At 42.8% G+C, this 14281-nt stretch overlaps 1 protein-coding gene across 3 annotated transcripts in view; it reads right to left on the bottom strand.

Annotated features, from left to right (window-relative positions):
• NMNAT3 (nicotinamide nucleotide adenylyltransferase 3) overlaps positions 1–14281 on the bottom strand; it is a 116108-nt gene that overhangs the window by 13190 nt on the left and 88637 nt on the right. The window lies entirely within an intron of this gene.

The following is a 14281-nucleotide window of genomic DNA, read 5'->3' as shown; positions in this document are numbered from 1 at the left end:
ACAGCAGTGTGGACAGTTAGGATCAGGATATAGCTGAGGAACAGCATGACTTCCCCTCCTCTAGGAATTAACAGGGGCACTATTTTTGCCCTCTATGTGAGGATGAAAATTATATATAGTTTCTTAGCCCAAATGGGGATTTTGAGGATGAAGGACAAAAGGATGAGATTTTAGTGTGAACTAGGGTTGGTGGGTATTGGCTGTAGATGGACTGCACAGGCCACCACTGACCTGGGAGGAATGTGCTGATACTGGAATGGGAAAGTGTACTTTGAGATAGACATGGACTGTGCTCACTATGATAACTGCCCTGTAGATCTTCTAAACCCACATGGGATTCATCTGGTGAGAGATACATTTTCATGTGTTCAGCTCCTAAAACTAGAGGATTTATTATTGCAGCCAGCCTAGTCTATCTTGACAAATATGTTGTTATGAGACATTCCCTGTTATTCCTAGTTTAAGAGTGCCTGCCATAAATGAATGTTGACTTTTATTAAATGTTTTTTCTGCAACTCTTGATTGTGCGATTTTTTTTCTTCTTTACTCAGTTAATATAGTAAATTGCATTGATGAATTTTCTAATCCTAAACTAACACTGCATTCCTGAGATAAGCCCTATTTGGCCAAGATATATTACCTTTCTTGTGTATTGGTGGGTTCACTTTGCTAATTTGTTTTTTAGGTAGTAAGACAGGTCTATAATTTTCCTTTCTCTCACTGTCCTAATCAGGTTTTGGTATCAAGGTTATGCTAGCCTCATAAAAAGTGTTGGAGAGTTCTTTCTCAATCCTGTAACAGATCTTGCGTTAGGACTGAAATAACTTTATTTTTGAGACAGAGTCTTGCTCTGTCACCCAAGCTGGAGTGCAGTGGTGTGATCTCAGCTCACTGCAACATCCGCTTCCTGGGTTCAAGCAATTCTCCTGCCTCAGCCTCCCGAGTAGCTGTGACTACAGGCATGCGCTACCATGCCCAACCAATTTTTTAATTTTTAGTAGAGACAGGGTTTTGCCATGGTGGCCAGGCTGGTCTCCAACCGCTGACCTCAAGTGATCCACCCATCTCAGCCTCCCAAAGTGCTGGGATTACAGGCATGAGCCATTGTGCCCAGCCTAAAACAACGTTTTTTTTTTTTTTTTTTTTTGCTGAGTGTTTTGTAGAACTCACCAGCGAAGTTTTGTGAGGCTAGAGTTTAATTTGTGTTGTCACTGACAGGAGAGATGATACCCTGGACGACCTGGTACATTCCTAGATAAGAGAGAGCAGTGGTGTTGCACATATAGACAGACGCTCACCACCTGGCAGCCTGGATTCAGGCAGGTGATAAATATCTCCAGTGCCTCATCCTGAGTGGGAGCAGACTCAGTAGTCAAATTTTTGACTACTAATTTAATTTCTTTAATGATTATAATTCAGATTTTCACTTCTTCATTATGATTCTGGCCACTTACATTTTCCAGGATTCTGCTCATCATATCTAAAATTTGAAATTTACAGGCATAACGTTCTTTATGATATTCTGTTATCTGTTTAATGCCTTTTATCTGAACCATCTGCAGTGATGCCCATTTTCATTCCTAATGTTGGTTGTGACTTCTTTCTTTATCCTTGGGCAATATTGCTAGAGGCTTGTCATTTTATTAGTTGGTTCTTTGCAAAGAACCAACTTCTGGCATATTGGTTTTCTCTACTGAAGGTCTGCTTTCTGTTTCACTAATTTCTGGTCTTATTTTAAATAATTCTATCCTTCTACTCTACTGGTGTTATTTTGCTATTCTTTTTCTAACTTCTTGTGGTGTACGCCTACACTTAATTTGCAGTCTGCTTATTTCCTTGAGAACTTGTTTGGAGGTTCTAGCAGAGGAGTGCAGCTCCTCGTATACCCTTGACTGAAGACCGGTCCTCCTCTATCGGGGATGGTCATCCTCTTCAACCGAGCGTGCAGCTTCGGGAGGGACGCACATGGAGCGGTGAGGGAGGAAGGGGAACCCGCCTAGCCAGCCAGATCAACCGAATCAACTCTGGTGATCAATGGGGTGACAGATGTTGCAGCCAGATCGCCCTCACATCCTTCTTTCCTACTACATACAGTTCAGGCTATAAAATTGCCCTCTAAGTAATCCCACAAATTTTGATATGTAGTGTTTTCATGATCATTCAGTTCAAAGCATTTTCTAATTTCCATTATTACCCGTTTTGGGTAATTTCTGTTTTGATCTATGAATTATTTAGAAGTATTTTTCTTAATTACCAAACTGTGATTTTTGGTTATCTTTTTGTTATTGATTTCTAGCTTAGTTGCACTGTGGTCAGAGAATATACTCTATATTGATTCAATCTTGTGAAACGTGTTGATATTTGATTTATGTCCTAGTATATGGTGAGTTTTGGTAAATGTCCTATATGTGCTTAAAAAGAATGCATATTCTATGGTTGTCAAATGTAATGTTCTGTCCATTCAGTCAAGATTACTAATCGTTTTGCTTAAATCTACATTCTGATTTTTTTTGTCTGCCTCTTTTATTAGTTACAAACAGAGGCATGTTAAAATCTCTCACTATGATTGTGGATTTTCTGTTTTTCTTTTTAGTACTTTCAACTTTCGTTTCATACATTTTCAGGATTGTTTTATAGCTCAGAATATGACCTATCTTAGTGATTATTCCATAGGTACTTAAAAGATGTATCTTCTGCTGTTGCTGGATGGAGAGTTCTATTACACATCAATTTGATACTGTTGTTGAGTGTCTTTAGTTCTATATCCTTGCTGATTTTCTGTCCAGTAGTTCTGTCTAGCAGCAGTAATTGGCAATTGTGGGGTGTTGAAGTCTCTACCCATAATTGCGAATTTGTCTATTTTGCCTTTCAGCTCTATCAGTTTCTGCTCCATGTATTTTGGGATCCTGTTTTTGGTGTGCACACATTTAATGGGCTTTCAATAAACTTTTAATTTTGTTTATTTTGGTCATAATTTCTATAAATTCTGATGAGTTTTTCATCAAATCTGGTAAGCGACTTTCTATAGTTTCTTTTTTCTTTAGAGATAAATGCTACTTTTAAAATCTGCATCATACAATGCCAATTTCAAAGTCTGTACAGGTTATTTCTGTTGTCTGTTTTTTTCTGATGGTTCGTAGTCATATTGTTTTCTTTTGTGCCTAGTTATTTTTGCATGTTTTCTGGTGAATGCCCCTGAGCAGTTATTTGTGAAGGATCCTCCAGATCTAAGATAGATATTCCAGAGACACTTCATATTTGCTTTTGTCAGGCACCTAGAGTTATTAAAGCTCATGAATAACCTGAAATCAAATTCCTGGCTTGAGTTTTTTTGGCTAATCCAGTTTCAAATCTGAGGAAAGACTCATGTGTGGCTACTTCTTCCTAGGGATATTTTATCCTTTCACTTTTCTTCTTTTGCTTGTCTCAGCACTAAGGCACTAAGGCTTCTCAGAAGTTCTCTAGGATTAGGGAGAAAAGGTGAATTAAGATCTAGTTCACCTTACCCCTGAGGGTATAGCTCCCCGTGGGAAGTCAACTCTGAGGCCTCTCAGCTTGGAAGGGATCCAGTCTCTGAATTCTATTCTTCCTGACTTGCACGGCTGCTGATTCAAAGCTTAAGTGAGCAGTTCTGGCAAGTACTCACAGGGCACCAGTGGCTCTGGTGCTCCCATAGCCTGCTAACCTCTCTGGTTACAGGTGTTTATCGCTCAGTTTTTTAGCTTTAAAAGTGAAGTTTGCTAAAGAGAAGGAGAACAGAAAACCAATACTGCATGTTCTCACTTACAAGTGGAAGCTAATGATGAGAACTCATGATCACAAAGAAGCGACCAACACATACTGGGGTCTACTTGAGGGTAGATGGTGGAGAGTGAGAGGAGTGGAGAAAACAACTAATGGGCACTAAACTTAATACCTGGGTGAGGAAATAATCTGTGCAAGAAACCCCCTGTGACATGAGTTTATCTACAAAACAAACCTTCACATATACCCTCGAACCCAAAATAAAAGTTAAAAAAAGGTGAAGTGTGGAAAACGTTCTGCCCACCACTTTTTGTTGTTGTAATGGGAAAGTTGATCCTAAGAGTGTAGCCTGCCCCTCTGGAAACTGGAAGCATTTTCCATGTATGGTAATCCTGGCAGGCCCAGGCTGTCCTTCCTGAGGGCTGAGGTACTCCCTCCTTCAAGGGGATGGCAGAACCCAGCTGAGAGCAAGGAGGTCATATTCAGTTTTTGACTCCCACAACTGGCTCTTGAAACTCATTTCAGAGGTAATGCTTGTGAAGGTTAAAGCTTTCATTTAAAAGAGCCAGGCTATATTGAGAGAGAAAAGGTTTATTTAAGTTCCAAAAGTTACCCTTAAAATAATCAAGAACCAGAAAACCCAGGGAATCAGAACGCACAGTTTCACTAAAGCCCACAGAGCAGTAAAAAGAAAAGAATGTGAAAATGAAAACAAAAGGCTCTTCTTGGCCTGAGGATGAGGTGAGGTGGAAGGATGGGCAGAAGGGCAGAGAAGAACCTGATAGACAATGTCTGTGGTGACAGTTTAGACAGGCATTAGGCCTGCTCCCTATATTCTCATAACCTGCAGAGATAAACCTAATTTGTATTGGAGTTTGGGAGGGCATAGTTAAGAGGCCCAGTTAAATCTGGCAATGGTAGAGCAGTGGAGTTTATATTTTGCTTCCCACCTGGAATTCTGGAAGACCACCTTGCACTGCCCTGTGCCAATACGGAACGGCACTGACAGGGTAGAAATGGCATGTGGCGTGTATAGCAGAGAGGGCTTCGGAACGCTCTCCTTCAGCTTTGGCAGGGCATGGCACAGATCCACAGCAATTCTAAGTCTCCTTGAGAGGAATAGTGAAAGAGGCTGAGAATTAGCAGTCAGCAGGTACTTGGGCTACTAGCGGGTAGATACAGGGTATAGGGAGTACAGTCCAAGGCCAGGGACAATGGCATTGGCAGTACCAGGGGGCGCCTAGGCACAGATCCAGACAGCAAGGATATAATGCCTGAGACAAGAAAAGCTGAGGAAGCTTCAATAGTAGAGTGACAGTGGATAGATGCCAGTGCCTAAGATTAAGGACAGATCCCTTGGCTAGAAAGTAGTGAGGGCAGCTGCCCTGTTTTGGAAGCCAGGATGCTAAGCCATCCAGGATGCTTAATGCACTCTTGGGGAGGCAGGCAGGAAAAAATGCACTTGATTAATAACTAACCTGTAAAAGACTAAGCTGAATACTAAAAAGTTTACAACTTCAAGAACCCCTTGAAGTGGCACATTTTTTCACAATTCATGGAATGGTGGCTTAAGATCAAGTTGAATGTTACAGAAAGCAAAGGTAGTGATCTTTCTGCACATCTGAGCTCCATGTTATACATGGGACATACATGCTACTTCTTTTTCTCTTCCTGTTTAAAAGGAATGGGGGCTAAGAGGACTAACTCCTGTTGGGTGCTGACTTTCTTGAGCAATTTCCATTTAGCCTTTGAAAGAAATCAGGCACATTCCTCACTCCTGGGCCCAGCAAATACATTCAGCTTGACACCATATATCTCTCAATTTCCTGGGCCCAGTACAAACACGGCCCAGTGCAAATACGTTCAGCTTGACACCATATATCTCTCAATTTCCTGGGCCCAGTACAAACACGGCCCAGTGCAAATACATTCCTCCATATATCTCAGCTTGGGAAATCCTGGGAAATCCCCGATAAGGACACCGCCATTTGTAGTTTTACTGAAAGCACGGGAACAATAGATAACTGCTAAATGTATAACTTAATATGTTAACCAATTGTAATGCTGTAACCTAAAGAATTCCCTTGTTCCCTGTTCCTCTGTAACCTTACAAGCCCTATTTTCATCGGGCTATAAAAAGCGAGCGCACGCATTGTTCGAGGCCCTCTTGTATGTTGTGAAACGGAGGGACCAAGTTCGAACTTGCATTAAAGATCCTTGCCGCTTGGCTTTGACTCTGGACTCTGGTGGTCTTCTTCCGGGAATAAATGGTCTGGGCATAACACCTTCACATTCATTTCTGTTTTATAGAAGAAAATGGTGGAAGGACAGGGCTCTCCCCAGGCAGCTCTGCTGGGTATGTTGGATACCCAGGTGCAACCTGTGATGCTTTAGCTCATCTTGATAGGGCAGGCCCTGCATTGAGAAATCAATGCTTTTTATTACACCCAGGAGAGGAGAGTCAATAAAAATAACAATTTGATCTAAAACTCCTTCTTGCCTTCCAAATGGTCATAAGTCCGAGCCTTTTCCCTTCCCCACTGCTCTTGGCCACAATCCCAGTGACCCTCCCAGTTCCTCCCCAGCTAGATGCAGATACTTCTCCTGTGACCCTCTGCTGCTCAGACACATCTCCATTACAGCACCTGTATGAACATGATTCATCTGCCTGTGCCTTTCCCATGACACTGAGCGCTCCTTAAGGACATGAACTTGTCTTTTCGTTCTGGATAACACGACGAGCACATCAGTTAGAACAAAGATACACCATCCTTACAGATAGAATTCCTTGTTTATCTCCACCCTCTCTGAAAACTAATAAAATGATAAAGGAATAAACAAAGTATGAAATCACAAAAGCAAAGAGAGTGCAAAAGGAGACAATAGTTGGGAAAACGCAAAACATTTTGGACACTGGAGAGCTGATAAAAAACAGTAACAAACCAAGCAGAGTCTTCTGCATGCAGGGAAGGCGTAAGAGGCAAGCTGCGCAGTAGCAGAGGCCCAGAGTGGCTGAGGAACTGGAGGAGCCAAGAACCTCTCCAGGTGGGGGTGCCAGAGGGCCTGAAAACAGGAGGGCCAGTTGAGAGTTTGTCTGAAGAGTCCTTAGATCCACCCCAGCCTTCAATCGTCTACCTTATCCTCCCATTGTGGCATAAGGACAGATATCTGCTTTCTGCCTGGGTCGGACCAGAGAGAACCTTCATTCTCAAATATAGGCACAGTTGAGTGCGGGGAAGTAACATCTTTAAGACAGAAAGATTAAGTATGTTTCCCAGAATGTCTCTCTGGGAAACAGACCTACCTAGGAGAAGACACCATTTGGGGGTCTGGAACCTAGGACCTGACCATATAACCGTGAGGTCTACCAGCTTTACACTCACATCAAGAGCTTCTAGCCTGCATCTGGGGCCTGATCTGCAAACATGAGTGGACAGTCTAGGAAGAGACAAATTTTGGAAAGGTGCTTACCGTGAAAGACAGAGACTAAAACAGCTACCAGGAGCAAAGGAACTTGGAGGATACAAAGGCAATGCAGAAATTGTATGCAGGATTTTCAGAAATTGTATGCAGAAATTGTATACTACAAAGAAGAAAGGACTAGAGGTTTTATCTATGAGGTATACATTGAACTAATAGAAATTTCTGAAAGAGAACAGGAGAGAAGAAATCATCAAATAAACAAGACATTCTATTTTCCCAGACTAGAAGGACATACATTTTCAGAATCAATGGCCCTCTGAGAATCAGCATTTGGCATAAAAGAAGATTCACACAATGGCAAAACCTTACAAAATTTTAGACCAGTAGTTTTAAACAGAAGGTACTAAAAGTTTCAAAAGTTTCAAAAGAGATACCAGAGGTTTAATGTACAGAACTTGGAAAGCAGGATAGCATTGGATTTCTCAACAGCAAGTCTTGAATCCAGGAGACAGTGGAGGGAAGTCTTCAAAATGTTAAAGGAAAATAATTTCCAACCTTAATTCTACATTTGGCGAAGCTACCAATCAATTGGAACAGGGGTCAGCAGGCTTTTTCTATTACGGGACAGATTAAATAGTTTAGGCTTTGCAGGCCACATACAGTTTTTATGGACTACATACAAACTTTGTTGCATAATTTTTGAAGCCATTTAAAAAATGTAAGCAAACCATCTGTAGCTCACAACATAAATGAAAATAGGATATGGGTCAGATTTGGCTTGTGGGCTGTAGTTTACTGCCCTTTGAAGTATGGCATGAAGTTGTGTTCGTACATGCTACGTTTCATAAAATTTACCTCCTCTATACCCTTTTTTCACAAAGATGCTGGAGGACGCATTCCACCACCCAAATAAGAGAGTAAACCCAAAAGCAGAAGAGAAGACATGGGATCTAAGAAATAAGGGTTTTGAATCAGGAAACAGGCACAGAGAATCTCCAGGGAGACAGTGAAAGGCAATCCCAGGATGACAGTATAGTGGGTACACAGAGCTGGATGTCCAGATAGGACCTGGAGGGCTTTAGGAGGGATATGGGCAGACAAAAAATGGAACAGACAGATCATGTGATTAATTTGTCTGTACTAAGAAGAGTTTTAGAGATCTTTTGGTAAAATTGGGACTGAATTAATGACAGGCATAAGGAACTAAGGCAACAAATGTGAACAATTGTTAACTGTAGGAAAAAACCCAAAGTTTATATGAGAGGCAATGGAATTATAGTGCACTGCATGGTTTTGTTGACACTATTTTCATAGACATAAATGTGAACAGTAATATGAATTGAACCCAAAGTTATGAGCTAATCAATTTGGGAGCACGTGGTGGAGGCGAGGTGTGAATGGGAGGGTGAAGGTGTGAGAGAGTGAAATCTTCATTTTTCTTGAAGGAAGCCAAGATATATTATCTAAATCTGAAAAAGACAAGATACAACAGTATAAGCTTGTTATTTAGAAATGGGGAGTCAAGTACCAGAGAAAATATCTGAAAGAGGCATAAGTGATTGCTCTGGGAACCAGGAATTAGAAATGAGGATGGAACAAATAACATTATAAGCCTTAGAGTAACAACTTTTATTATCTAACAAATTTATAAATATGATATATAAAATAAGCTTAAAAATTAATGCGCACTGTAGAAATACTACAGTCTCCTGAAAAGTGTGAAGGATAAAAAGTTAATAAAACATATCTAAGAGGTTAATAGGTTTATATTATAGTTCATTTTGTATTTTTTTTGTATATTTTTCTTCAAATAATGTAAATTCATTTTTGTATCTTCTTTATTTAGATTATATGATAAGTGTTCTTCTTGGTCATTAGCACTCTTGGAAACATCACTTTTACGGCAACCCCCTTTGGGTCTCCTCCCTTTATATGGGAGCTCTGTTTTCACTCTGTTAAATGTTGCAGCTGCACTCTTCTGGTCCGTGTTTGTTACGGCTCGAGCTGAGCTTTCGCTTGCTGTCCACCACTGATGTTTGCTGCTGTTGCAGATCCTTCACTGACTTCCATCCCTCCGGATCTGGCAGAGTGTCTGCTGTGCTCCTGATCCAGCGAGGCGCCCATTGCGGTTCTTGATTGGGCTAAAGGCTTGCCATTGTTTCTGCACAGCTAAGTGCCTGGGTTTGTCCTAATCGAGCTGAACACTAATCGAGCTGAGTCACTGGGTTCCACGGTTCTCTTCCGTGACTCATGGCTTCTAACAGAGCTATAACACTCACTGTATGGCCCAAGATTCCATTCCTTGGAATCCGTGAGGCCAAGAACCCCAGGTCAGGGACCACAAGGCTTGCAACAATCTTGGAAGCTGCCCGCTGCCATTTTGGAAGCGGCCCGCCACTATCTTGGGAGCTTGGGGAGCAAGGACCCCCTGGTAACATTTTGGCAACCCAGATGGGACCTCCAAAGCAGTGAGTAATATGGGACCACTTTTGCTTGCTATTCTGTCCTATCCTTCCTCAGAACTGGAGGAAAATACCGGGCACCTGTCAGCTAGTTAAAAACGATTTGCGTGGCTGCAGGACTTAAGACTCAGGTGTGAGGCTATCTGGGGAAGGGCTTTCTAACAACCCTCAACCCTTCTGGGTTGGGGACGTTGGTCTGCCTGGAGCCAGCTTCCACTTTCACTTTTCTTGGGGAAGCTGAGGGCTGACTAGAGGCAGAAAGCTGTTGTCCCGAACTCCTGGCAGTAGCTGGTTGAGATCATGGTGCAGCCAGAAGTCTCTACTCAACAGTTGCCCATGCATGCACCCCTACCTTTCCTTCTGACCCATACCTCCTGGGTCCTGTGACTTTCTTGAGAGTGTAGCCCCAAAATTCTCCTTACCTCTGAATCTACTTCCTCTGATCCCTGCCTCCTAGGTACTAAAGGTTCAGACTTTCATTTCCTCTAGCAAGTTGTATCTCCAAAGGGATCTAAGGAAGTTCTACGTTGAGTCCTTAGGCATCTAGGCTATAAACCCAGGGAGTCTTGTCCCTGGTGTCCCTCCAAATTTAGACATACAACTCTCGACATGGTCAGTTACGTGAGACCCATTCCCCACCACCCTTGCCAGGGCCCCAAGTTTGTGGCTAAGAGGAGGAGAGAGAGAGACATGGAAGAGAGAGAGAGAGAGAGAGAGAGAGACATGGAAGAGAGAGAGAGACAGAGGAAAGAAAGAGAGAGATGGAGGAGAGAGAGAGACAGAGGAGAGGGAGAGAGAGATGGAGGAGAGAGACAGAGGAGAGAGAGAGAGACAGAGGAGAGAGAGAGAGAGACAGAGGAGAGAGAGAGAGACAAAGAGGGAGTCAAAGAGTAAAAGAAAGAGAAAGATAAAAATAGTAAACAAACAAACAAACCCCGTGTGTCCTATTCCTCTAAAAGCAAGGGTAAATTTAAAACCTATAATTGATAATTGAAAGTCTTCTCCATGATCCTATAATACTCCAATACTACCTTGTTGTCACTGTAAACAAGGGCATAGCCCGAAAACACTGAACCACTGACAACCCATAGCTTTCCTATCAAAAATCCTTAACCCAGTAACCCATTCAATCTGTAGCGGCAACTGCTTTGCTAACAGAAGAAAGTAGAAAAGTAACTTTTGGAGGAAACCTCATTGTTAGCACACCTCACCAGTTCAGAATTATTCTAAGTCAAAAAAGCAAAAAGGTAGCTTACTAACTCAAAAATCTTAAAATATGGGGCTATTCTGTTAAAAAAATAAAAGGTAATTTAACACCAACCACTGATAATTCCTGTAACCCAACAGATTTCCAACGGGGATTTAAATCTTAATTACCATACAAAGGTCCGACCAGACCTAAGAGGAACTCCCTTCAGGACAGGAGATAGATAGTTCCTCCCAGGTGATTGAGGAAAAAACCACAATGGGTATTCAGTAATTGATACAGACTCTTGTGGAAGCAGACTTAGAAAAATTGCCTAATGATTGATCTCCTCAAACGTGTGAACCATTTGCACTCAGCCAAGCCTTAATGTACTTACAGAATCAAAAGACTATCTCAATCCTGACTCAAAAGGTTACCTACATCCTCTCTGAAATGAATTTGCATAAGAACTGCTTTTATGGGAATGCATCTTGATGGGGCAGCTGGGTTGTTATGAAATACTCAGGCACCCAGCCCAGCTCTAGGACTCACCCCTGAGCACAAAGGCAATATTGGGCACACTGGTAGAGGACCACTAGAATCCAGCAGCCTGGACCCCTTTCTGTGTGGTCAAGAAAGGTGGGAAAACAGGTGCAGGACTGCTACATCGGTGAGCGTAACTAACCCGATAAGCAAGCAGAGGTCCATGGGTGGTTACGCACCATCGAAAAGAACTCACTTCTGAGCACAAAGGCAATGTTGGGCACGCTGGTAAAGGACTACAAGAACCTAGCAGCCCAGGGCCCTTTCTTTGTGGTCAAGAAAGGCAGGAAAAGGGGTGCAGGACTGCTACATCGGTGAGAGTAACTAATCCAATAAGCAGAGGTCCATGGGTGGTTACACACCCTGGAAAGGAATAAGCATTAGGACCATAGAGGATGCTCTAGGACTAATGCTCATCGGAAAATGACTAGGGGTGCTGGCATCCCTGTGTTCTTTTTTCAGATGGGAAATGTTCCCCACAAAGCAAAAACACCCCTAATATGTATTCTAGAGAATTGGGACCAATTTGACCCTCAGACGCTAAGGAAGAAATGACTTATATTCTTCTGCAGTACCACCTGGCCATGATATCCTCTTCAAGGGGGAGAAACCTGGACTCTTGAGGGAAGTATAAATTATAACACCATCTTGCAACTAGACCTCCTTTGTAGAAAAGAAGGCAAATGGAATGAAGTGGCATATGCACAAACTTTCTTTTCATTAAGAGACAACTCACAATTATGTAAAAAGTGTGATTTATGCCCTACAGGAAGCCCTCAGAGTCTACCTCCCTACCCCAGCATCCCCCCGACTCCTTCCCCAACTAATAAGGACCCCCCTTCAACCCAAATGGTCCAAAAGGAGATAGACAAAGGGGTAAACAATGAACCAAAGAGTGCCAATATTCCCTGATTACGCCCCTTCCAAGCAGTGAGAGGAGGATAATTCGGCCCAGCTAGAGTGCATGTACCTTTTTCTCTCTCAGACTTCAAGCAAATTAAAATAGACCTAGGTAAATTCTCAGATAACCCTGACGGCTATATTGATGTTTTATAAGGGTTAGGACAATCCTTTGATCTGACATGGAGAGATATAATGTTACTGCTAGATCAGACACTAACCCCAAATGAGAGAAGTGCCGCCATAACTGCAGCCCGAGAGTTTGGCGATCTCTGGTAGCTGTCAGGTCAATGATAGGATGACAACAGAGGAAAGAGAGATTCCCCACAGGCCAGCAGGCAGTGTAGACCCTCACTGGGACACAGAATCAGAACATAGAGATTGGTGCCGCAGACATTTGCTAACCTCCATGCTAGAGGACTAAGGAAAACTAGGAAGAAGCCTATGAATTATTCAATGACGTCCACTATAACACAGGGAAAGGAAGAAAATCCTACTGCCTTTCTAGAGAGACTAAAGGAGGCATTGAGGAAGCATACCACCCTGTCACCTGACTCTATTGAAGGCCGACTAATCTTAAAGGATAAGTTTATCACTTAGTCAGCTGCAGACATTAGGAAAAAACTTCAAAAGTCTGCCTTAGGCCCAGAGCAAAACTTAGAAACCCCATTGAACTTGGCAACCTCGGTTTTTTGTAATAGAGATCAGGAGGAGCAGGTGGAATGGGACAAACAGGATTGATAAAAGGCCACCGCTTTAGTCATGGCCCTCAGCCAAGCAGAATTTGGAGGCTCTGGAAAAGGGAAAAGCTGGGCAAATCAAATGCCTAATAGGCCTTGGTTCTAGTGCGGTCTACAAGGACACTCTAAAAAGATTGTCCAAGTAGAAGTAAGCCACCCCCTCATCCATGCCCCTTATGTCAAGGGAATCACTGGAAGGCCCACTGCCCCAGGGGACGAAGGTCCTCTGAGTCAGAAGCCACTATCCAGATAATCCAGCAGCATGACTGTGGGTGCCCAGGGCAAGCACCAGCCCATGCCATCACCCTCACAGAGTCCCGGGTATGCTTGACCATTAAAGGCCAGGAAGTTAATTGTCTCCTGGACACTGGCGCAGCCTTCTCAGTCTTACTCTCCCGTCCCGGACAACTGTCCTCCAGATCTGTCACTATCCAAGGGGTCCTAGGACAGTCAGTCACTAGATACTTCTCCCAGTCACTAAGCTGTGACTGGAGAACTTTACTCTTTTCACATGCTTTTCCAATTATTCCTGAAAGCCCCACTCCCTTGTTAGGAAGAGATATTCTAGCAAAAGCAGGGGCCATTATATACCTGAACATAGGGGAAGGAACACCCATTTGTTGTCCCCTGCTTGAGGAAGGAATTAATCCTGAAGTCTGGGCAACAGAAGGACAATATGGATGAGCAAAGAATGCCTGTCCTGTTCAAGTTAAACTAAAGGTTTCTGCCTCCTTTCCCTACCAAAGGCAGTACTCCCTTAAGTCCAACAAGGACTCCAAAAGAGTGTTAAGGACCTAAAAGCCCAAGACCTAGTAAAACCATGCAATAGCCCCTGCAGTACTCCAATTTTAGGAGTACAGAAACCCGACAGACAGTGGAGGTTAGTGCAAGATCTCAGGATTATCAATGAGGCCGTTGTCCCTCTATACCCAGTTGTACCTAACCCTTATACTTTGCTTTCCCAAATACCAGAGGAAGCAGAGTGGTTTACAGTGCTGGACCTTAAGGATGCCTTTTTCTGCATCCCTGTACATCCTGACTCTCAATTCTTGTTTGCCTTTGAATATCCTTCAAACCCAACGTCTCAAATCACCTGGATTGTTTTATCCCAAGGGTTCAGGGATAGCCCCCATCTATTTGGCCAGGCATTAGCCCAAGTATGAGACTCAAGCCAATTCTCATACCTGGACACTCTTGTCCTTTGGTACATGGATGATTTACTTTTAGCCACCCGTTCAGAAACCTTGTGCCATCAAGCCACCCAAGTGCTCTTAAATTTCCTC

The sequence above is a fragment of the Colobus angolensis genome, unplaced genomic scaffold (assembly GCF_000951035.1).
Source record: "Colobus angolensis palliatus isolate OR3802 unplaced genomic scaffold, Cang.pa_1.0 Scaffold46, whole genome shotgun sequence".
Lineage (NCBI taxonomy): Eukaryota > Metazoa > Chordata > Mammalia > Primates > Cercopithecidae > Colobus > Colobus angolensis.
The sequence above is the reverse complement of the archived record's forward strand: the minus strand, read 5'-3'. Positions and strand labels throughout refer to the sequence as shown.